At 43.2% G+C, this 23,514-nt stretch overlaps 1 protein-coding gene and 1 long non-coding RNA gene across 6 annotated transcripts in view; one reads left to right on the forward strand and one right to left on the reverse strand.

The window, feature by feature from the left end:
* Window positions 1–23,514, forward strand: part of SHISA6 (shisa family member 6) — a 346,003-nt gene that overhangs the window by 150,472 nt on the left and 172,017 nt on the right. The window lies entirely within an intron of this gene.
* LOC144582583 (uncharacterized) overlaps window positions 1–23,514 on the reverse strand; it is a 240,194-nt gene that overhangs the window by 4,400 nt on the left and 212,280 nt on the right. The window lies entirely within an intron of this gene.

Consider the following 23,514-nt stretch of genomic DNA (forward strand, 5'->3'; position numbering starts at 1 on the left):
AAGGTCTTTACATACATATGTACTGTGTGCCGATGTCTTCACCTTTACAACCACTCTGTAAGAGAGCTCTTGTTACCTTCATTTTATAGGCAAAAATGAAAGAGCAATTGAGCAACTTGCTCAAGTCAACATCAAGCAGTCAGTCTGGTTTCATTCCAAATCCAGTCCTGATTCTGAAGATCTGCTGCTATTCACTGTACTATCCTGCCTTTCCAAGCTGGGGAGTAGCTGAGGTGGTGGATGGGCCATGCTTCCATGGGAACCACACGTAGATGCTCAATAGAAGATGACTCTTCTTATTAGAGGCACACGTTTTGCAAGGCAGGAAGTCATAAAAAACATGAGCCAGGAGTTAGAGCCTTAACACTAGATTGGCAGGGACTGCCCTTCCTGAGAGGAAGTGCAATCCCTTCAGATAGATTTTCAGAATCTATCTTAATGAATACACCTACGCCCTATTCTATTTAGGCAATTTGGTTTAAAACTCAGTCAGGCTGGTTGATTTTTGAGCCTGGTTGAAAAAGCCAGGGGACTCTTTCCAGAAGCCTTCACATTTCAATATTGTCAATTCCAGTGGTTTCCACTGGGACATTCTGGCCACACCAGGAGTGAGTAAGGGGTCTTTACAGTGGTGGTAACAGTGGCAATGGCAGATGTGCTCACTGCAGCTGCAGAGTGAATGTGACGTCTAGGTCCCCATGGAGGTGGTGATGCAGGTTACCGCCTGCCCTCCTATGGTATTCCTCACCACTCACCAAGTCCTTTCTGCTATGCTGGGAGCCAGATAGAGGAGGGTGAGAGTTAGAGATAGAAAGAGGAAGAAAGACCAAGGAAGAGAGAAAGAGAGAAATGTTTGAAGCCTTTGGTAAAAGGAGCTACACAGTGATTGCTCCATTGTAGGAGGCGATCTTCGTACTCGTGTTTCCATTAATTCCTCCACTAAATCACATTTCCTGAGCACTGGCTGAATGCCAGACACTATTCTGGGCACTGAGGATACAGCAGACCAGCTTACATGTAATTGAACTGGTGGCACCTGGTCATTGGAGCTTATGGAGTTCCTTATGGAACTGACATTCCATAGAAGATAGAAATAAATCAAGACGCAAGTAAATATAGGAAGTAGGTCCAATGGAGTTAGGAGCTTTGGAGCAATTAAGGCAGGGAATGGAGTGGGGAGCTGCACTTTTTACAAGACAGTCCAGAAGGCGTCATTTGAAAAAAAAAAAAAAGTGACATTGAGCAAAGACTGACGGATGTGAAGGATCAGGCCATCTGGATTCCTGGGGAGAAGGGTCATCCAAGTGAGGAAACAGTTGTGTTTTGCTTGCCTGGCTTGTGTGGGGAGCAGAAGTGCGGCTGGAAAAGAAGGAGCCAGAGCGTGAGCAGTTGGAGGTGTGGTCAGAGAAGTGCAGGGAATTGACCCCACAGGGCCTTGTGGGGCCTTCAAGGACCTGGCTTCCACTCTGGGTGAAATGAGAAAAGATGTGTTTTGGGGCTGAGGCACTGGGAAAGTGGAAGTCTGTGGGAGGACCAGATTTTAGGCAGAGATCAGGATGCATATGAATCCAGTCTGGCTTCATGTTAAGTTTCAGATGCTTGTTAACCACCCAGGTGAAAATGCTGAGTTCAAGGGAAAGTTATTGGCTGGGGATAGAAGGGTGGGAGTTTCCAGTGGGTGGATGGCTCTTGAAGCTGGGAGGATGAGATTAGCTAGTGAGTAGTGCTGTGCAAGTGATGAGGCCTGAGAGCAATGGGGACCCCAATAGGGAGAGGCTGGGGGGGCTGAGGCGGGACCTACAGAAAAGTCTGCTCAGGATGGGCAGCCAGGCATCAGGAAAACCAGGGTGGTGTGCTGTCTTGAAAATTGAGTGGAAAAAATATATATATGTTCCCAAGAAAGGGAGCAATTAGCTTAGCTATTGTAGGCTGTAGAGAAGTCCAATGAGCTGAAGCTTGAGAAGTGACCACCAGGTGCGACCTAGTCTCATGGAGGTCATTGGTGAACTTGGCATGAACAGTTTGAGGGTGGGGGAAGCATCTATTCAATGGATACAAGAGAGAACGATGATGTCTGGGATGTGTTTATTACCTGGACAAACCGAGTGATGGGAAGAAGAAGGTGCATGGTGCTGTTCACTCTATTTTGGTAAATGTTGGAAATGTTTTCTAATAAAAAGTAATACCAGTGAGAGGCTGAGGCAGGCAGATTACCTGAGGTCAGGAGTTCGAGACCAGCCTGACCAACACGGTGAAACCCTGTCTCTACTAAAAATACAGAATTAGCCAGGTGTGGTGGCACATTCCTGTAATCTCTGCTTCTTGGGAGGCTGAGACAGGAGAATTGCTTGAACTCAGGAGGCAGAGGTTGCAGTGAGCTGAGATCGTGCCATTGCACTCCAGCCTGGGAAACAAGAGCAAAACTCCATCTCAAAAAAAAAAAAAAAGAAAAAGAAAAACAAAAAGTAATACAAGATATTTTAAAATAAGACACTGGGAGAAGACAAATGCAGTTTACAGGTACAGACAACCCTTCGATTTTAATGTTAAGGATTATAGAGAATGAGAGCAGTATTTAGCCAGAAGGGAAAGTGGTGTAAAGAGAGTTTTGTTTTGCTTCATTTTATTTTTTAAGAAAGGAGAAATCACAGCCCATTTGTCTGTGGATATAAATGATCCAGTATAAAAGGGAAAAATTGATTTTGCTGGGGGAGGGCTGTCTTTCAGAAGTGATGTTCTTGGTAAGTAAAAGTAGATAGAATCTACAGCCCACATGGGGCACTGGCCTTGGCAAGGAACAAAGCCCACCAGGGCACATATGTCAGGTAGGCCACACAGCTGCAGGTGCAAGCAGGTGGGTGTATGTGATCATTGCTCAATGAATTGTAAAGCAAGCTATCAGCTGTGAGTGAGGGTTAGGGTGACCGACCATCCCAGGTTGCCCAGGACTGTCCAGTTTTAGCACTGAAAGTTCTGTGTCCTGGGAAAACACTGTTTCTGGCAAACGAGGACAGTTTGTCACTCTAATAGTGTGGGAGAAAGCCCAGCCAGTCTGGCTTCAAAGCATTTTTCACAATGACCTGCAGAACCCAGAGAAGTAGTATAAGGGCACTTCTGCCCAGAGCTCGAATTGGCATAGCCCCAAGGCCCTAGGAACTCTTGGGACTGCTCTGAGGTCACCTGGTAGATGGAGACATGGCCAGAATGCAAGAAGCTGTTGCCTTCCAGACACCACAGAACAACCCTGAACAGATCCCATCATCCCATCCACGTGATGCTCTTGGGGACTGGGTTGGGTATGGCCATCCTTCTGCCCAGACAGGGACTCTATGGGATCTGAGGCAGAAAGTTCAGGGACTAAATGCTAAAAAAAGGGGGTGAGTGCATTGGAGCAGGTGATGAGGTCAAGGCTGGAAAAGTGACCATCCTGATGCCAATTTAGAAGTCTCAGCAACAAGGGGAATCACAGAGGTGCCCCTGGCTGTGCAGACCCACAGATCTGAGGAGGAGGACCTGTAGGGCTGGAGGAATTCTAGAGGCTAGGCTGGTGGCACCTGCTGTAATGAGACTGAGACAGGAGAACTGCTTGAACTCGGGAGGCGGAGGTTGCAGTGAGCCAAGCTCATGCCATTGCACTGCAGCCTGGGCAACAAGAGCAAAACTCCATCAAAAAAAAAAAAAAGAAAGAAAGAAAGAAAAAAAGAGAAAGAGAGAAAGAAATGAAGGAAAGAAAGAAAGAAAAAGAAAGAGAAAGAAAGAAAGAAAAGAGAAGAGAAAAGAAAGAAAGAGTAATGACTGACTCTGAGAAAGGCATGAAGCCAGGGGGCCTGGATTATAAAATTCAGAAAACACAGAGATGTTAGGCAATGATGATCAGGGTAAATAGTCTAACAGGAGTAAGAGAGCAGGACAAGGGGAAGCAAGGATAAGAGCCTTGGTCCCTGGGATTGGTGGGGGATGTGAGAGTACAAGATTTTTGAGGAGTGTGACTTTGAGAAATAACGATGGCCAGGGACTAATCATTAACGCGGGAGCCTGAACAAAGCAGAGATGTTAATCAAAGCTGAGGTCAGGAACCTTTTCCAGCTGGATCAGGTTTTAAGTGGACTGTGGACCTCCCACCCAGGACTGCCTTCTAGGGCCAAGCTTGCTTTATCTCCTCAACCCTTTCTGCAGCCCCATGGCCGATCTGATCCTCCTGTACCCCCGGGAGCTGGTGGGAGAGGTGAGAGTGTGCTCATTTGTCTGGGTGTTGCCCATGGCCTCATGTGATGCAAAACTTGAAATTAGGTCTTCTCTCCTAGGAAGAAAGAATGGATGTATATGTGTGGGCCTCCACAGAATCACAGGCTACCACCCCCACACCAGGATTTGGGCAAGAACCCCAGACCGTCAGTGGATTGTGGCAAGAAGATGTCTGAGGCATTTGACTAAAAGAACCCTGCATAGATATTTTCACAGTCTAGAGAGCCAGGGGAGTGAGTGGGTTTGAGTATACCAAGGTGTTTGAATGCTGGGCTCTAGATAAAGCACAGAGCTCAGAAGGCGTCCAGTCTCCATGGCAACAGTGAGCTTTTTCAACCCTGAGAGGGAAGTACAGGCTTGCCTGGGAATGGCCTCCGTGAAGTCAGTACCACCTGGGAGCCGTCATTCTTGTGTGGCTACATAGGTGCAGGGTGGATGGGGAGGAGTGGGGGCAGAGCAGAGAGGAACTCTGGGGTTCGGGGCTGAGGGCACCAAAGATCTTAGCTGACTATTGGTCATTTGGATCTGCACATGTGGGTCAGCTCTTGTTTACTTTATGTGTCAGTTCACTCCTGATTAATGGCTGGATACTGAGAACCTGTCATTGACTTGGTGTGCTCACCTTTATTCAATGGCATTTCCCATGACCCTGGTCAGCATGCACAAGCTGTCCCTGTCTTACCCTTAGGAAAATATTGGGCGTCAGTATGATTCCATATGTTGTTAGAATCGAGTAAAAACTGATTGCATCAGAAGTAAAGATGGGTCTGTAGGAATGGTGAGTTTTGTCCTCAACAGAACTGCTGTTCAAACAAAAGCTTTTTTTTTTTAAAGGTAAATCTAAAACTTTGAGGGTTTCTCAGTCGGGTATTTCTGTTTTCAAGTTGAGCCATTTTGCCGGAGGACAATGATTCTGCAAAACTCCCTTTCCCATATGGGTCCCGTTAACAAGAACACCCATGACCCTCCAGAAAGCTGAAAGGATGCTGTGACTCCTCAGTGTGGCTCAGGACTCTATCTCCAGCTGGATTTACAGCAATTAAGCCAGTCAGGTTGATTTGAGGAGGAGCAAAGCACTAAGCACTCCTGAGCCACCCACCGAATCCACCTCTAAGGTAGCACCACCATGTTTGCCCTTAGGAGACTCACTTGAGGCCACATGCCTGGACCCAAGGAAACCAGTCCACAGGCTGACCCAGGGAATGGGCATTGTTCTTCTTTAGCTCACCTCATTCTAAGAGAGTGTGTGGGTTGAAGCGGCACATGGACAGGTGTCTCCATGGGGCATCTAAGCTGTCACCTAACTCACACCACCTTGGCAAATGGTATCACAGAGAAAAATCCCCATCTACCAGGCATATTTTGAGTCCTGGGCCATTCATATCCCTGTTTAATGCTTGTTTGTGGGCCTGCTACCATTGGCCCATGTAGGTGGGCCATGGTAGCCACTGGGACAGTCTTCTGGGCTGGTGTAAGGAGAGGAAAGATAGTGCCAGGCAAAGAAGGATTGCCAATAAACTGCAAGGCTGCTTGCCTGGGAAAGTTTCAGCTCTTACTTGTACGGTACGTGTATGCTTTCCTTAAAAGGGGAATAACTCAGGTATAGCTGGATCTCCCATGGCCCCCGGTAGGAGAGCAAGAGAGACTTTTTGGACACTGGGGATCCTGAATGTGTCCCTCCTCAGCTTTCACCAGCTTTCTATTAGGCAGAAGGGAAAGCTGTTATACCCTGAATCTTGGTGCTTTCTTTACCAGCTCTTTGGGAGAGGCGAGCGGATCAAGTTCTGTTTTCCCAGAGGCTGGCTTCCTCAGCCAGGGGTCTAGCAGCTCTGGGCTGCTGCTCTTCTTGTTTTCCAATCCCTTGCTTGTGCCAAATCTGAGCTTTCTCTTGCCATGACCCTTGGGCTAGTACAGTCTCTCTTCCTGACACTGGTCTTGGCACTGACTGGTCATCCAAGTTGGAAATCACCCCTTCCTGGGTGCTAGCCCTTGGCATTTTTTTCCCTCGTTCTCTGCTGCTCACTGCCAAGAGTCTCATGGACCCTGAAAGCTAAGCTATGGGGCTAAATCAAGCCCCAGGAAGGCGGTAGGAATGGCTTCTCTATGCCAGCTGGGGTCTGTGGCCTGGAGAAATCAGTCTGTCAATCAACAGTGGCCAGGATTTCATGGTGGCCTAGAAGTGGGGCAGAAGACTGGTGTTCTCAGGGCATCACCATTTGGAACATAACTACATTATTATGTGACCCTGCTTTTATGCAGATTATTAAACATTGCAGAATGAAGAAATTTCAGCCCCTCCTGCCTAGAATCATAGCTTCAGCCTCAGTCTTACTCTGCTCCAAATAGCAATGTAAACTTTCTTCATTAGCTGATTGATGGAAGAAGAAAACTGGTGAAGAGAGTCATGGAGCCAGACATGCTGGACTCCTGGTTCCAGCCTTACTAGCTGTGTGACTTTGACCCCTATGACATTCATCTGTATAATAAGGTGACAGTACTGCCTGCTTCTCAGGGCTGTTTTGAAGACTGTAAAACACCTGCATCAGAGCTCTACACACTCAAGCAATGGTAGCTCTTCATGTTGTTAGGGCTTAAGAGTGCTATAGAAACTTACAGCTCAAAGGATGATGTGAGGGCCAGCCACTTGTGCTTCCCCTGGAAGCCAGTGAGAAATGCAGAGTCTCAGGCCCCACCCCAAACCTACTGAATCAGAAGCACCATTTTATTATAACAAACACTCCAGGTAATTCTTACACACATTAAATTTGAGAAGCACTGATACAAAATGTATTTTTTTAAAATTTCAGTGAAGTCTCCTCAATAGCCTGTAAGATCACTTTGGTTTCTAAGACTCATGTGGCACACAGTCTCATTCCATAACCTGTATGGTGGAAGCCAGGCTGTCCCATAGTTGAGGAGAAAACTAATATGAGGAGCTCTGAGGGGCGATGGAGAGACCTCTTAAAATTCCAGTGACCTGTTCTAAACAGGGAAAACCAAAACCAACCACAGAGACATGTACTTTTGCCCATTCTGGTGAAACTCAACTATCAGTTGAGCAAAGGTGAGTAAGACAGATTCTGCCTATGAGAAGCCAGGCAGTAAAACTCCTGCCCAGTAAATGGGAAGTGCCATGAAGTAGATCCCAAGAACAGTGGAGGATATTACAAGAGGAAAATGTTGCCTTTGAATGGACAGGTCCTAAATGGCCCTCTACGGGAGACAGGGGTTGAGAGGATCACCTTGCAGGAGAAGAAGAAAGTGACAGGCCAAAAATAGGGCAGGGCAGGTATTTCAGGTGGGGGAGCCTGCTAAATGAAGGCATGATCATGGAAGTGCAGGTGTGTGGGGCCATGAGTCACCTGCAGGGGGTAATGAGAAAGTGATGGGGCTCTAGGACACCTGTAGCGGGCAGCAGGAAACAGATGGAAAGGTGGGTTGGAGGCAGTGTCCTAAATCCTTCCAGGCACAGAAATGTGGGCTGAGTAAAAAATTACAGTTAATGACCACTGCCTATGCCCTCTTCCTCCTTGTTACACTTCGGCCTTTAAGAATAGAACTAAGGCACAAAGCAACACAAAAAGCAGGCCTCTGTGTGTAGCTGACTCCATGGGTAGAGATGGACTACAAACTGATGCTCAACTCCTCCTGCCTCTACTCTTCTCAGCACGAGTGTCCTCCTTTGCATGAATAGTGGTGCAGCTCAGACTACAGAGCTGAAGGGAGCTGAGTGGGTTTATGGATTTAGTGCTCTCCAGAGATTGAGCCATGGCCCCAGTCATGGGCCTCAGTTCCCTCATATAAATCAGGGCATTGAAGATTGATATGACCCTTTATTGTCTGATATTCTGGGACAGCTTCAAGATAAGATACCTCATACTGCATCGAATGTAGGCCTACTGCATCAAATAAAGGCGGGGAGTTTGAACATACCATGGATTCTCAGACCATCTATTCTTCTGCCACTCTGAGTCTTGGACCATTCATATCCCTGGTTAAGGTACCAGTAATAAGGCATTTCCTATATGAACATAGGACTGGAGAGGAGTGGATTTTTTCTAAGGTTAACAGCAGGTGGTTCATAGTTCATACCTGAAGGCCCTTCCACGAAGAATTCACAAATGTGCATTCTGGGTTCAGAGGGGCCAGAGCTCGTGAAGTATTGATTCCTTGAATAGGATTAATGTCAAATTCTTGTTCTCTTCATCTGCTTCCCAGTGAATCTTTTTTTTTTTTTTCCCCCCCTGCTTCTGCCCTGAGGGAGTAATTCGGGGGAAGTATAATGGTTTTCTGGTTTTTTACTAAGAGCAATTGAACGAACGCCTGAGCCCTGAATCCATTCAGCTGAAATAGATAGGGCCATGGCACAGACATTAGCTGCTGTGCAAAAACTTATGTTGAAATTTGACTCTCAGTGAGGCAGTGTTGGGACGTGGAGCCTAGTAAAAGGGTGTGGATCTTGGGGGAGGATTCCTCATGAGTAGATTACTGCTGTCCCACAGGGGTGAGTTGTTTCTCTCACGGAACTGGATTAGTTTCTTGAGAGTGGGTTACTATAAAAGTGAATTTGACTCCCTAGATGCTCTCTTGCTTTGTCTGTTGCCATGTGATCATACATACCTATACCCAGTTTTGCTTTCTGCCATGAGTGGAAGCATCATGAGCTCTCAGCAGATATAGCTGTCCAATCCTGGACTTTGCAGCCACCAGAATCATGAGCCAAATAAACTTTATTTTCTTATAAATTACCCAGCATCACCTGATGCTGGGTAATTTATAAGAAAATAAAGCCGGGAGCTTCATTCTTCGTTCTTCACTTTGTGGACAAATGGGCAAAGTGGGAATGGAACCTCAAGTCAGAATGCACAGCGAAGGCCCTGCATGGCTGGGGCTCAAGAAGGCAGGTTATTTGGCAGCCCCAGGTAGGAGTGGGGGTACCAGTGGATCAAACAAATAGAATAAGTAGCCCTCTTTTTTACATGAATTGAGAGGTTCTGGGGAAGCCTCTTGCTCTTGAGCATTTGCCCTTAAGCCTATTGTTCTGCCCAAATTCTGTCATCTTAGCCTTTTCTTTAGATATGAGACATTCCTAGTCTTCAGGAGATCCCCTTTAAGAAGGTATCTCTGCATCAATTGAGGTATATTATTATTTGTGATTGCCCAGTCATATATGGGGCCTTGGCACTTTTTCCCCCAACTTCCTCTTCCCCTTAGTGTTCCCCACCTTGGTAAATGGCTTCACTAGCTATACTGTTGCTCAAGCAGCACTCTATACACTGCACACTATCCTTGACATCTTTTTCTCCCTCACTGCCTGCATCCAAGTCTGTTACCATTCTATTGCATTTTCTTGAACTTCCACACCATTTGTCCCCTCCCCACCTTCTTAGCCAGGATCCTACTCTGTGCCTCCTCTGTTTCCCATCCAGACAAGTTGCAAAGGCCTCCTCCATGGAGTTCCTTTTCTGCCACCCACCCATCACCCACATCCTGTCCTTTACTGAGCAGCCAGAGTGATCTAACTCATCCCACCTCATTTAACCAAATTTATTCCAATATACCTTCCTAACCTAACTTACTCCAATGTAACCTTTCTAAAGCTCAGCTCTATTGTGATTATCTAGTTTATAAAACCTCTAAGGCTTTATTGGAGCCAGAATCTTATATATTAACGCTGACCCTTTGGAACTTTTTTGGAATTTTTGTGATTGCCCGTCACAAAAATACTGAGCTCAAAACTCTGAAATGGCAAGATGCACATACTCTGCTTTCATTCCTCTATTCTGTGATAGAAAACATGACCCAGGATCCAAGCAAACAAGACTCTGCATCATCTAGCCCTTGTTTAACAGGCATCTTGCTGTGCTGCTGTCCTTCTTGCTCACTGCACTCTCTAGCCAGGACTGACTTCCTTTCTGTTCTTCCTTTTTTAGGGTGTTTGCACAGCCTCTTCCTTCTGTTTGGAATGCTCTTCTACTTTGGTACTTACTGGACCAATATACTCGTTGTTCAGGTCTCTGCTTATATTTTCCTTTTGCTAGTAAGTCTTCCTTGGCCTTCAGATGCAAATCATATCTTTCATAGTATGTTCATTATCTTCAAAAGATTACTTTAACTTGTATGGTGTCTTGCCTAATGTCTGTCTTTGCCCCTTTGTGAGCAGGGACCGTATCTGGGGATGTTGACCACTGTGTTGCCTGTGGCTAGCACAGTGCCTGGCTCCTAGTTGATGCCCAGTGGGTATTTATGAAAGAATGAGTGCATGGCTGGCTGGATGGATACATTGAAAGAACTTCAACCTGGGAGTCAAGAGACCTGAGAACTTGCATGTTAATGTTCTCACTCATAAGTGAGAACACATGGACACAGGAAGAGGAACAATGAGAACACAGGGACACAGGGAGAGTAACATAAAACACTGGGGCCTGCTGGGGGTTGGGGGGCAAGGGGAGGGAGGGCATTAGGACAAATACCTAATGCATGGGGGGCTTAAAACCTAGATGATGTGTTGATAGGTGAAGCAAAACACCCTGGCACATGTATGCCTATGTAACAAACCTGCACGTTCAGCACATGCATCTCAGAACTTAAAATAAAATAAAATAAAGAATTAGGAATTCCCCTCCATATTCAATGCTTTGGAACCATATGTCCAACATTACAGCTCTCTAGTTTGTATAGGCTGGGAACAGTTCTCCTATGAAATCATCAGTGCCTAGTACTTTGGGGTATGATAGTTTATTAATTTCTTTTTACAAGCTGTACAGTTTTAGCTGTTTCATTTATACCTTAAAATGTTGACATTTAGGTAGATTTTCATGGGTTTTTTCCCCTAATAGTTACCTTTTTTAATAGTCCTTAGTTCAAAGTGCTTGTATTCAACATTTTTGATCTAGTTTATCAATTTTACTGGTATTTCTTAACTTACACTTCTTGCCTATACAACAATCAGTGTGATTAGTCCACCTTTTTTTCTGCCTCCTTTCTCTTTCTAGTTTTTAGTTGCATTATTTCTACTTTGTCACATACAGCATCTGGGTGGTAATGGTCTATTCTCTTACCCGCCTCTGTGTGTGTGTGTGTGTGTGTGTGTGTGTGTGTGTGCGTGTTTACTTTTTTGTTTTGCTTTCTCTCTGAAGTTTGTCAAGTCCTCTCTTGGCTGGAGTTTATCTTTCAACAGATTGCTCAAGAAGGGCTCGTGGATGTATAATTCCCTCGGTTCTTGTGTCTTGAAACTGTTGTTTTACATACTTGACACTTGAAGGAAATCTGCCTGGTTTTGAAATTGTAAGTTCACACCTTCTTTTCCTGAAAAATGCTGTCCCATTGTTGCCTTGCTTTCTATGTTACTTTTTTTTTTTTTTTGAGTAGTCTGATGACAGTTAAATTCTTCTGATCTTGTAAGTTATTTGATCTTTTTGTTTAAAAGGCTTGAGAACTTTTCTTTATCTTTGAAGTCTTGGTTTTGTGAGGACATCAGAGTTGATGATTCCGAGTACATTTTTCAGGTATCTGGTGGGCTTTTTTGATATGTGCCTTAGTGTCATATCTAAGGGAGATTAGAGCCCCCACTTAAGCATCTTGTATGTTAGTCTTCATTTTGTCTTTTTTCTTTTATATCTTTTTTGATTTCCATTAATTCTCTTTATTTTTTTTTTATTTCTGCTGGTTGTTTTTAATTTTTGAATTTCTGTTTTAAGAGATTCTTTCTTAATAACTGTAAATGTGTCCTTAAGGCTATTTAATTCATTTCCAAGTATTGTGTTAGATTTTTCTTCTGCTTCATGGTTAGTCTTGTGTAGGGTTGGGAGAAAATTGTCAGTATAGGAGTTTGGATTCTCATTTTACATTTTTAACAGTAGATTTGTATATGTTTATTCATATTTTTATCCCTTTAAGAATTTATAGCAGTATATAATATTCCTATTTTAAAGGCAGCCTTTTCTATTAGTACAAGAAGTACAATTTTAGTAATGCATATGATGATGATGATGATGACGATGACGATGATGTAGTTATGTGTCCTCTGACTTTTTTGGTCCTCTTTCATCCTATACAATGCCACTGCTCTCCACTTTTATGACTCTTTTCTTCTTTTTTTAATTGTACTTTAGGTTCTGGGGTACATGTGCAGATCATGCAGGATCGTTGCATAGGTACACATATGGCAATGTGGTTGGCTGCCTCCATCCCCTCGTCACCTACATCTGGCATTTCTCCCCATGTTATCCCTCCCTGATATTCCCACCCCTCACCACTGTCCTTCCCTTGGCCCCCCCCACCAGACCCCAGTGTGTGATGCTCCCCTCCCTTTGTTCTCATTATTAACACGCACCTATGAGTGAGAACATGTGGTGTTTGTTTTTCTGTTCTTGTGTCAGTTTGCTGAGAATGATGGTTTCCAGATTCATCCATGTCCCTACAAAGGACAGGAATTCATCATTTTTTATGGCTGCATAGTATTCCATGGTGTATATGTGCCACATTTTCCTGGTCCAGTCTGTCGTTGATGGGCATTTGGGTTGGTTCCGGTCTTTGCTATTGTAAACAGTGCTGCTATGAACATACAGGTGCATGTGTCTTTATAACAGAACTATTTATAATCTTTTGGGTATATACCCAGTAATGGAATTGCTGGGTCAAATGGAATTTCTATTTCTAGGTCCTTGAGGAAGCACCTCACTGTCTTCCACAATGGTTGAACTAGTTTACACTCCACCAACAGTGTAAAAGTGTTCCTGTTTCTCCACATCCTCTTCAGCATCTGTTGTCTCCAGATTTTTTAATGATCGCCATTCTAACTGGCATGAGATGGTATCTCAATATAGTTTTGATTTGCATTTCTCTAATGACCAGTGATGATGAGCATTTTTCATATGTTTGTTGTCCTCAACAAAAGAATGTCTTCTTTTGAAAAGTGTCTGTTCATATCCTTTGCCCACTTTTGGATGGATTTGTTTGTCTTTTTTCTTGTAAATCTGTTTTAGTTCTTTGTATATTCTGGATATTAGCCCTTTATCAGCTGGGTAGATTGCAAAAATTTTTTCCCATTCTGTTGGTTGCGGATTCACTCAAATGATTGTTTCTTTTGCTGTACAGAAGCACTGGACTTTAATTAGGTACCGTTTGTCTATTTTGGCTTTTGTTGCCAATGCTTTTAGTGTTTTAGTCATGAAGTCCTTGCCTATGCCTATGTCCTGAATAGTTTTGCCTAGGTTTTCTTCTAGGGTTTTTATGATGCTAGGTCTTACATTTAAGTCTTTAATCCATCCAGAGTTAATTTTAGTGTAAGGTGTCAGGAAGGGGTCCAGTTTCTGCTTTCTGCTCCTTTCTTCTTTAATGAACAATCTCCAAAGTACTTCTTTCCCTAATACTTTCTTCTCATTCAGAAGACACTTACTTTGAGTTGCATGTAATCAATACTCTGACCTACCAGGACATTTTTCCAGTACTTTCATACTTAGGATGAATTTACTCATTCCAGTAGTTTGATCATTCTTGGGCCTACTGTTATTTCCCATCTTCTATTTTCTACCTATTTTCTTTTCCAGACTGTCTTGCTCACCACATGGATTGTAGCAGGAGTGGAAAGATCACTTGCTGTATTTTTTTCTTATTTTATTAAAAGTAACTTAAAATCTGGGAGTTTTCTGTTTTCCAATTATGCTGAACGCTAAGGATAGTAGAGGCAATTAAGGCCAGGGCTGCCTGATTCTAATGCTTTGACTGTGTTTTACAATAGAAAGATGGGGCAGGAGAAATGGAATGCAGGTCTGTTGAAGCTGCTCATATGACATGAAATCTTCCTTGACTGGCCACAGTGCCTGGTCTTATGTGTAACACTGTATTTATTCCCTGCATTTGCTGCTGAGTATGATATGTAATGATAACCAGTAATTGATTCTACTAATCAATATTGTATGTAGGACTCAATATTGTGTCATTGACAAGTATGGAATTATTTGACCATCCATTCTCCATTTTAAAAAATTTTTTGTTTGTTTTTTGAGAGAGCACATCACTTTGTCACCCAGGCTGGAGTGCAGTGGCACAATCTTGGTTCACTGCAACCTCTGTCTCCTGGGTTCAAGTGATTCTCCTGCCTCAGCCTGCCAAGTAGCCGGGATTAGAGGTGCCCGCCACCATGACTGGCTAATTTTTGTATTTTTAGTAGAGACAGGTTTTCACCATGTTGGCCAGGCTGGTCTTGAACTGTTAACCTCAGGTGATCCACCTGCCTTGGCCTCCCAAAGTGCTGGGATTGCAGGCATGAGCTACTGCACCTGGCCCATTCCTCATTTTTTTTGAGTGGCAGATGCAGGAAGACAGGGATCAGAAAAATGTTTATGGAAATGTTGAGCCATGCAGAAGGTGAGAGATTTTAGCAAATGATGATGTAACTCTCCAGGCAAAAAACTAGATAAATTAAATTCCACTGTTAAAGGTCCCTGAGAAAAATTCAATCTCTATAACTAAGGGCTTTATTTTAGTCTTCATTCTCCTTGCTATTTTTTTTCTTCAGAATGTGATACTATGCACTTCCCACTTTTGCTTGAAAGTCATTTCTCATGTTGCTAGATTACAGTTTCTTTTTTACTGTACCTTCTGTATCTCCTTTTCTGCATAGAGTTTCCTTCCATCGCTCCACAAATATGCACGTTTTCCAAGATCTTGTTAAACCTCTACTATTCTCTTTCTTAACACTCTTCCTTAAAGAATGTACTTCCATGCGTGACTCTTGGACATCTCACTCAGCCCTGGCCTTTTTGCTGAACTCCAATAATAAAGCTTTTTAGTAGAGAAGCAGCACTGGGACTGGAAAGGGGGAGACCAGCATTCATTTTCTGCCGTCTCTCAAACCCAGCGTCTCCTAAGGTGAGTCAGCATCTTCTCTCCAAAAGCAACTTCTTTTTATGATGAAAAGTCATTAACATTGTTTTCCTCTAGTTGTTCAAGCTAAAATCAGGAACCTAACGTCTGCTTGATTCTTTTGATACACACTCCTTGCCCCTTACTCTTGTTGTGTGGATTCCCCTTCAGTGCATCCTTTGACTTTTTTGTTTCTGTCCATTCCCACAGTATGAGCTTTCATCAAATCATTTCCAACTTAATTTAGCAGCTGCCTCACTGGAATCCCTGCCTCCACCCTCTCTTCTCTACCCCTTTCACAACTGTCTACTGTCAAATTAATCTTTCTTCGATATGACTTTCATCAGATTGTACATCTGATCAGAATCATGTTGTGGTTTCCATTTCCTATATTTCTTTCATTTTCTAGGCATTGAAGTGCTCCACCTTCAGAGTCATTCTGATTGTCCTTCTGATTAGTTCAGGCCACATGTGATTAGCTGCCTGGTGTACTTAACCTTCCAGAGAATGCACAATGTTTTTTCAGCATCCATGAGGCCTGAAATGTTTCTCACTTACTTGACTTTTCACTCACTTACTTTAAATATTACTCATACCTTATGATTCTATACAAGTCTTGCTTTTTTCTGTGTACTTCACCCTCCATGAGTTTTTCCACACTTGAATCCTGGAACAGTTATTGTCTATGGTATACTAGTCTTTAAATTGTTTCTTGCTTTATAATGTTGCTTAGTTATTTGTGCATATATGTCCTCTGTTTCTAGTGGGATTGTTGGCTTTTTGACTAGACTAACTTTACAAAGCAAAGAGACTAAGCCTTACTTGAAAACCCTATACTTGTTTACATTATTGGCATCTTGCTATACCTGGACACTTGGCCTTATTCCAGATATGTAAATTTTGTTTGTGTGTTTGTTTTTGTTTTTTGATATGGGGTCTCACTCTGTCACCCAGGTTGGAGTGCCGCAGTGCCATCTCCCATCACTGCAACTTCTGTCTCCCAGGCTCAAGTGATCCTCCCACTCCAGCCTCCCAAGTAGCTGGGACCACAGGCACATGCCATCATGCCCAGCTAACTTTTGCATTTTATTTAGTAGAGTTGGGGTTTCGCCATGTTGCCCAGGCTGGTCTCAAACTCCTGAGCTCTAGCAATCTGCCTGCCTCAGCCTCCTAAAGTGCAGAGACTATAGGCATATTGGCATGAGCTACCAGCCCCAGACATGTAAATATTTTACTTTAGAAGGAGTTTTTGGAATTTTTATGGGAGAGTTCAGAATAAGTCATCTTAGACCAAAGTGTATGTAATGGGGTTCTATAGTCATCACAATAATAGGCTACCCTGGGAAGAGAGCAATTAAAATATTTGGTGACTGGATGCCAACAAAGATTTCTTTTTTGTTTTTTCTCCCACAAAGTTTATAGACAATTTGCACAGCACTTTCAAGCAAATAACTTCCATGTGGTACCTCAGAAATTTATACTAACTGAGGTTCCACCATTCTGTAGCTGCACAGAACATGCAATCTCCCTTGCTGACGTAATCATGGAGTGATGTGCTGCAGTGTCTATGTCTGGTCTACAGGATGTTCTTAATCTTTCTACAGATTTATAAACTACAAGTCTATAAAGTAAAGAGACATGCTTTCCTCTACCCATATGTACTGCAGTAGAATAGGGACAGGGAAAACCACAACAAACGCTCCCATTCATAAAAGGATAGAGGGAGGCAGGCACTCAGCAGGCACTGGTCCTTAGCAATTTTGAAATCTCTTTTGGCAGACATTGTAAGTGGTTCCTAACGTGGGGTGGAGAATGTTTGTGATTAGGCTGCAGTTCTGCTCTCTGGAGGGGCTTCCTTGTCCTTTGTTTGGTATGGCTCCTAGCTCCACCCTTTAGGAGGTTCCTTGTTTTTCATTCTTTTCCTGGCCATACCTGAAATGGGTGTTGGGGAATATATCCTCCTTAGGAACTACACAGCTCTCTCAGCCCACCAACCTGCCATAGTCAGAGGCCCACAGATTGTTTAAAGTCCTGGAGAATATCAGGGTCTCTGTTCCTTTGGCAGTTTAACTGTGTAAAAAAACATGAGGTTTCTTATTTCATGCAATTACAATTCTAGATGTTAATCAACATACACAGTTCTTGAAATATAGTTTTCCAAACTCCCATTGCCTTTGTGTTCTAGTCCCTTACCTCTTTTCCACCTAATGAGAGGCATTCTCAGCCTATCAGCCTTTGAAAGAGAATGCATCCTTAGGCTCTTTGCTCTGAGTCACTTTGTCCAGTTGAACTACTGATCTTCCCAGCCCATGTGGCAGAGGATGAGGTGTATAGAAAATGTCTCTTAAAGGTTTTCACTTTGACATGATGCATGTGACATCCATGCATATGTCATTGTCCACAGCAAGTCACATGGACCTGCCAGGTTTCAAGAGAGCAAGGAAATATATTCTTTCATGCACTGGGATAGAAAGCAGAAACAATTAGTGAATATGATGAGATACATCACTTCCTTGTGGAAAGTGTGAGGCACTGTGGTAGGCCTCAGCAAGGGGAACCAGCAATGGTGTGGACCAGAAGTTGCCAAAAGGTACAGGTTCTCCCTTTGGGCCAGGGTCAGACAAATAGCTGAAGCAATGGTAATTGCACAGTGTGGAAATAATTCTGATGTTCTTCATGGAACTTTCTGCAGTGGCTGCCTCATGGCCTTTCATTTTTTGACCTTGGTACCCTGAAGCACCTCTCTCATAGAGGAGGGTTGAGAGAAAATTCATCCCCATGTGGCTTGGGATCCCAGAGAGCCCATTGAAATATCCCATTTCTTGGAGATTATGCTAATGTACCAAGAGATATCCCTAAGGCTTCATAATGTAGCCTACTTTAATTTCTCTTTACTTTCATGTGAACCCTCTCCAATAAATGTACTTCATTAGAATCACTCAAGTTTTTAGGGAGTAATTGCTCTCAGTACTCAGGTTTGATAGGAAGAAGTTCAGAAGCCATCAGGTAACAGGATGGAGTCTGAGCAGAACTTTGTACCCCACTTCATCTCTTTGCATGAATGCAAATATTACCACAGAGCCACTACAGTGCAAAAAGCACTCGGAATCTGATTATTTTATTGATGTATTTTATTTTATTTTGCAATTGTCAGATTCAGGGACCCATCCTGGAAGTTTTTCAAGGGGAACACAACAAAATTGCTGGCCCTGTTACTGATTAGATGGGTTCTTGGGAGGAAGGTCAGAGAATTAGTGACCCCACATCAACAGGGGCTCTGGAAGCATGCAGACAAAGTGGGGCTTGCCTGATAGTCAAGACTGACAATTGGATGGGTGTCAGCATGGCATGGTGGAAACAGGTGCTGATGCTCAGCCAGCCTCTTCTTTGTTTTGATTAATTGGTTTCTTTTTTGTTTTATGGAACTTGACAGCACTGGTGGTGGCTTTTCGTGGTTGACTACCCCCGTAGTACCTAATTACATAGGAGATTTTTAAAAAGCAACAGTGAACACATTTTCCAAATATGTTCTCAATCTCCTCTTTCCCTCGGTAATTGGAGGCAGAAGGAAAGGAGGGCTGGGTGGTGTTCCCTAGAGACCTCCTGTCAGTCAGCCCAGGCAGGTCCTGATGGGACCACTCAGGAACACAGTTACTTGGATGTCCCAGGGAATAGAGGGCTGGGGACATGCCCAAGGCCCTGAGGCCACACCCCAGGCACATGAAGCTCCCACAGCTGCTGTCTTACTCCTGCACATGAGGGCCGAGGTACTGCTCAAGAACTAGGTAGGGAGTTACACACTTCAACTAAAGTTCAATTAAAATAAACATAAAAATATCAGACAGATTTTAGGGCGATCAAAGCTCTCAGTAAAAGCTCCTGATGCAAACAATTCTGAGACTACTGTCTTTGCTCTTTTGAATTAAAATAATAATTGCAAGAAAAATAACATTTTTATTTATTGATTCAATCTATGACTTGAACCTGTGCTAGGCACTGAGAGAGTTTATTGGCAAGAATCTGACTGGGCAGAAAATGGCATCAGGAGATGTGGACTGAAGTCCTCATGTGACCCACTGAAGGCTGGAGTGAGGATGGAGACAGTCCAGGAACTTCATGCCTGTGTGTCCCAACACTGTCTGCCTAAACACCAAATTGTTCCCATCTCGCTCTTAATGGAGACAGAAAAAAGAAAATACCTGTGTGCTGTGGCTAACTCACATGGCAGTTTCCTTCTGTTTGACGGACCACCCCCACTTGCCCTCTCACTGTTTATAAAGGCCTGGCACTCTACCATTTATAGACTGCAGGCCAGGTGCTGAAGGAGATCAGTGTCAGGCATGATTCACAGGGACTCCTGAACTGGTGAAACTTCCCTGTAAGAATGGAAAGACAACCAAGCACACACAATAACATACACGACACCCCCACATGCAGATAAGTCCAAGAAAATTTAAACACTTGACTTTCCTTTCTGGAGAACCACACTGAAGTTGTGAGTCACTTTATAGCAGAAGATGACCTCGCCTTTGGGCTCATTTATTATCTCCATCTGTAGTCTCTGCTGCTACAAGAAGCAATACAGCTCTCTAACGAACTCTGATTACAGTACTTCCCTTTTCAATGTCTTCCACTTCCAAAAAGTGGAAGATGGAGGGGTTGTACTATTTCACATAAAGGGAACTCTTTTTATGTGAAAGGAAGTACTGTCTGCCTCTCTCCATTCCCTGATTTCTACACAAGGGCAATTTTACCCAAATCCCTTTATCCTGGGCCCTCTGTTCAGCTTTATCTGCAGAGTGAGACAGTAGTTTCTGACCCCAGTTGCAAATCTGACTCAGCCAAACTTTAAAAATATATGCAAAAAGAAGGCTTCATCCAAGACTTCCTGAATCATAATCTATAGAAGTTAAGGCTACGTAACTTTAATAAGCTTCCAAGATGATCCTGATACATAACTGGATCAGTGCTTCTTAAGAGGTTACATACATTTAAAACACCTGGGGATATTGTCAACATGAAGATTCTAATCCAGTAAGTCTAGGGTGCCCCTGAGATGTGGCCTTTCTAAAAATCCCTGGGGCTGCTTCTGGTCCAGGAGTAAATTTGAGGTAGCTAAGATGTAGAGCTATGGTTCTCTACCCCAGCTACATGATAGATTCATCTGGAGAACTTTAAAAAAAATCCCTTTGTTCCAGCTGCACCACTAACTAAATCATCATTTTGAGATTGGGACTCAGACGTTAGTAGTTTCTAAAGCTTACCAGGTAATAATATTGTGAGCTCTGGTTGAGAACCACTGGTTTGGGAGCTGTTTTATACCACAGTGGGTCTGTGATTCAGCTTTTCAACTCCCGATCCAACCACAGGCCTGCTACCTTCTCTCCAAAATCTATTTTCCAGGCAGCTGCACAGCATATGTTTGTCCAGACAGCTAGACAATACATATTATCATCATAGAAGAGCTCGTTGAAACATATCCCCTTGTAGAGATAACCAAAAACAATATTAGCAAAGTCTATACATCCAGCCTATTCCCTTTGCACAGAAAATTAATTCGCAGTTGTTGATTGATGGCTTCTTGGTTTCTCTCTCTCTCTCCTGGAGCAATCTTTATGGTACATTTACACAATCACATAGGCAGTGGTACACGGACACACCACACACATGAGATTAACCTCTCGCACACACAACCCCTCTGTCTTCCACTTTTCGTCATTTTATACTCCCTGGTCCTTCCCTAAGAACACTAAGGAATTAATACCATGCTTCCCTGCCTCCTCCACCCTCTTCAAGTCATCTGTACCTTTGAGCTCTTGCACACTGTGCAGCATCGCTCAAAATGTTTTAATTCGCCAGTCCTCACCAGAATGTCTTAACTCATCCTGCGAAATGGCAGCTTCCTACTTGTCTTTCTTGCCTTTGGACATCACCTTCCCAGGCACTGCAATTCTTGGCAATTCCTCTGTGCTCCATGGAAATGTCTACTATAATCTTTAGTACCTTGTGCAGTATCTATTGATTTCTGAATCTCTCTTCCCCCACTAGACCATGAGCTCCCTACTGGTGGGAGTATCTTGCCCACCTCTCAATCTATACCACAATGCTACATTCTGAGCACAATGCCCAGAACAGTGCGGCAGGTTACATGACATTTTATTGAATGGATCAATGGTCCCTCTCCTCTTTCTTTTTTTCCTGGTTTCTCTATCATATTGGATAAAATGTACAGAAACTGATCTTTTTCAGCATGATTCGGACTCGCATATTTGCTCAAACCAGTCCACACCCCACGAGAGTATAATTGGAATATCCAGTCCTTCCAAAATCCTGTCAATCATTCTGCTGTGTAAATAGGCACAGGTGATTGGTTCTAATCAAAGTCATTAGGGTGGTTCTGGAACGATCCTGCTGCCATATGTAGATAATTATGGCAGAAGTCTAAATTTTGGATGTTAGCCAATCTAAATAGCATTATCATGAGGAATTTAAATAGAACAAAAGGAGAAGGATGGCACAGTATTTGGACGCAAATAATAATAGCTAGCACTTATAGAGCATTTTCTATGTGCCAGGGACTCTTCTAAGTACTTTACATATATTAACTCACTTATACAACATTAACAGTCTTATGAGATAACCACTATTGGTATCTGAATTTTACAGGTGAGGAAACTAAGGTACAGAGAGGTTAGGCAACCTGGTCAGCATATAGCTGGTAAGTGGCAAAGCCTCTATTGGGACCAGGTAGACTAGTAGCTCCAGGTCTGTGTTCCCCATCCCTATGGGAACTATGCTCTAGTCTATGCTGCCCTAGCAGGTGAGCTTCTTTCAAGATACAGCACAATCAAATTTCTCAAACCTAACTCAACCCCTGGAAGCAGAATGGACCATCAGGGTTCTCCATCTCACTAAAATAGCAGTCCGCAAAGTTTAGGTATATTGTGTTTCTCTCTCTCTCTCTCTCTCTCTCTCTCACTCATATACACACACATACAGACAAACCCATCTCTCAGAAAATAGACTTAGGGACTTTCAATGGCTAACTTACTTATAAAAAAAAAGTAATTCTGAATGAGAGCAATGCTGTTGTGTTCCTCGAGTTTTGCTTGTATTTGGAGATAAGACTAGGGTGCCAGAATGAGGAGTTTGGTTGATGATTTCTGAGTCTAAAAGAGTCTAAAAGACTCCTATTAGTGATACCACTGTTTGTCATTATTTGACGGCTCCTCTTTTGGATCTAGCAGAAACCTAAGGTCCATCCTGTGTTCTCTGGGTACAACCCCTTGGCTTTATGAGTTTGGTTGATGATTTCTGAGTCTAAAAGAGTCTAAAAGATTCCTATTAATGATACCACTGTTTGTCATTATTTGACGTCTCCTCTTTTGGATCTAGCAGAAACCTAAGGTCCATCCTGTGTCAAGTGATCCAACCCCTTGGCTTTATGAGGAATATTAGAGAGAGAGCTCCCTGTCTCACATTGAAGGACCCGCCCTTGAAATGCATCTGTCCTCATCACTGGAGTTTTCATTGGTGACCTCACATTTGAAAAACCAAGAGTTCCAATCAATATTTTTGCATGGTCATTTCTTCCCTGACACTGTCAAATGAATATGATCTGATGTCCCTGGACCAGACCAACACACTGCCTCTTCCCACCTCTGAAGCCAGAGATGGTGTTTTTAACGAAGTTCTCTATGTTGTTAAAGAGAAGTAGAACAGACTCTTTGTCTTTGAAAAAAGTCAGCAAGATAAGAACTTCACAATAGCTTCTACATTCTCATTCCTCCTTATGCCACATGGGCAATCATTACAGTTTAATTAAAAAAAAATAGTGTCAGTATCTCTAAAGCAGTGGTTCTCAAAGTGTGGCTCCCATACCATCATATCAATATTCCTTAGAAACTTGTTAGAAGTGCACATTCTTGGGCTCTATCCCAGACTTACTGAATCAGAAGCTCTGGGGGTGAGGATCAAAAGTCTGTGTTTTAATATGCCCTCCAGGTGGTTCTGATGTGTATGAAAGTTTGAGAACCATTGTCATAAATAATTAAGATATTTAATCAAAATATGCTTCTTAATATATGACCTCACTGAAATTGATGCAGAGAATACATCATTTAAGTGTCTTGTCCTCAAGGGATGTCTTAATGAATGCTACCTAGAAATGTAGTTCTGTAGCAGGCATGAAGTATCATCCAAATTGTAAGGAGCTAGACATAAACTACTGGGATATTAAAGCCATCTATTCATTACCAACCCCAGAAAAATACCTCCACAGTGTACTAACTGTCCTTTGTCCATTGATCAAGGCAGGTGGGATGTGGTTGGAGGCTGGTGATTAATTCAGGTGTTTCTTACTTGAAGAGCTCAGCTATTCCCCTTGCTCACAGCTGCCTT

Source organism: Callithrix jacchus, chromosome 5 (genome assembly GCF_049354715.1).
Source record: "Callithrix jacchus isolate 240 chromosome 5, calJac240_pri, whole genome shotgun sequence".
Lineage (NCBI taxonomy): Eukaryota > Metazoa > Chordata > Mammalia > Primates > Cebidae > Callithrix > Callithrix jacchus.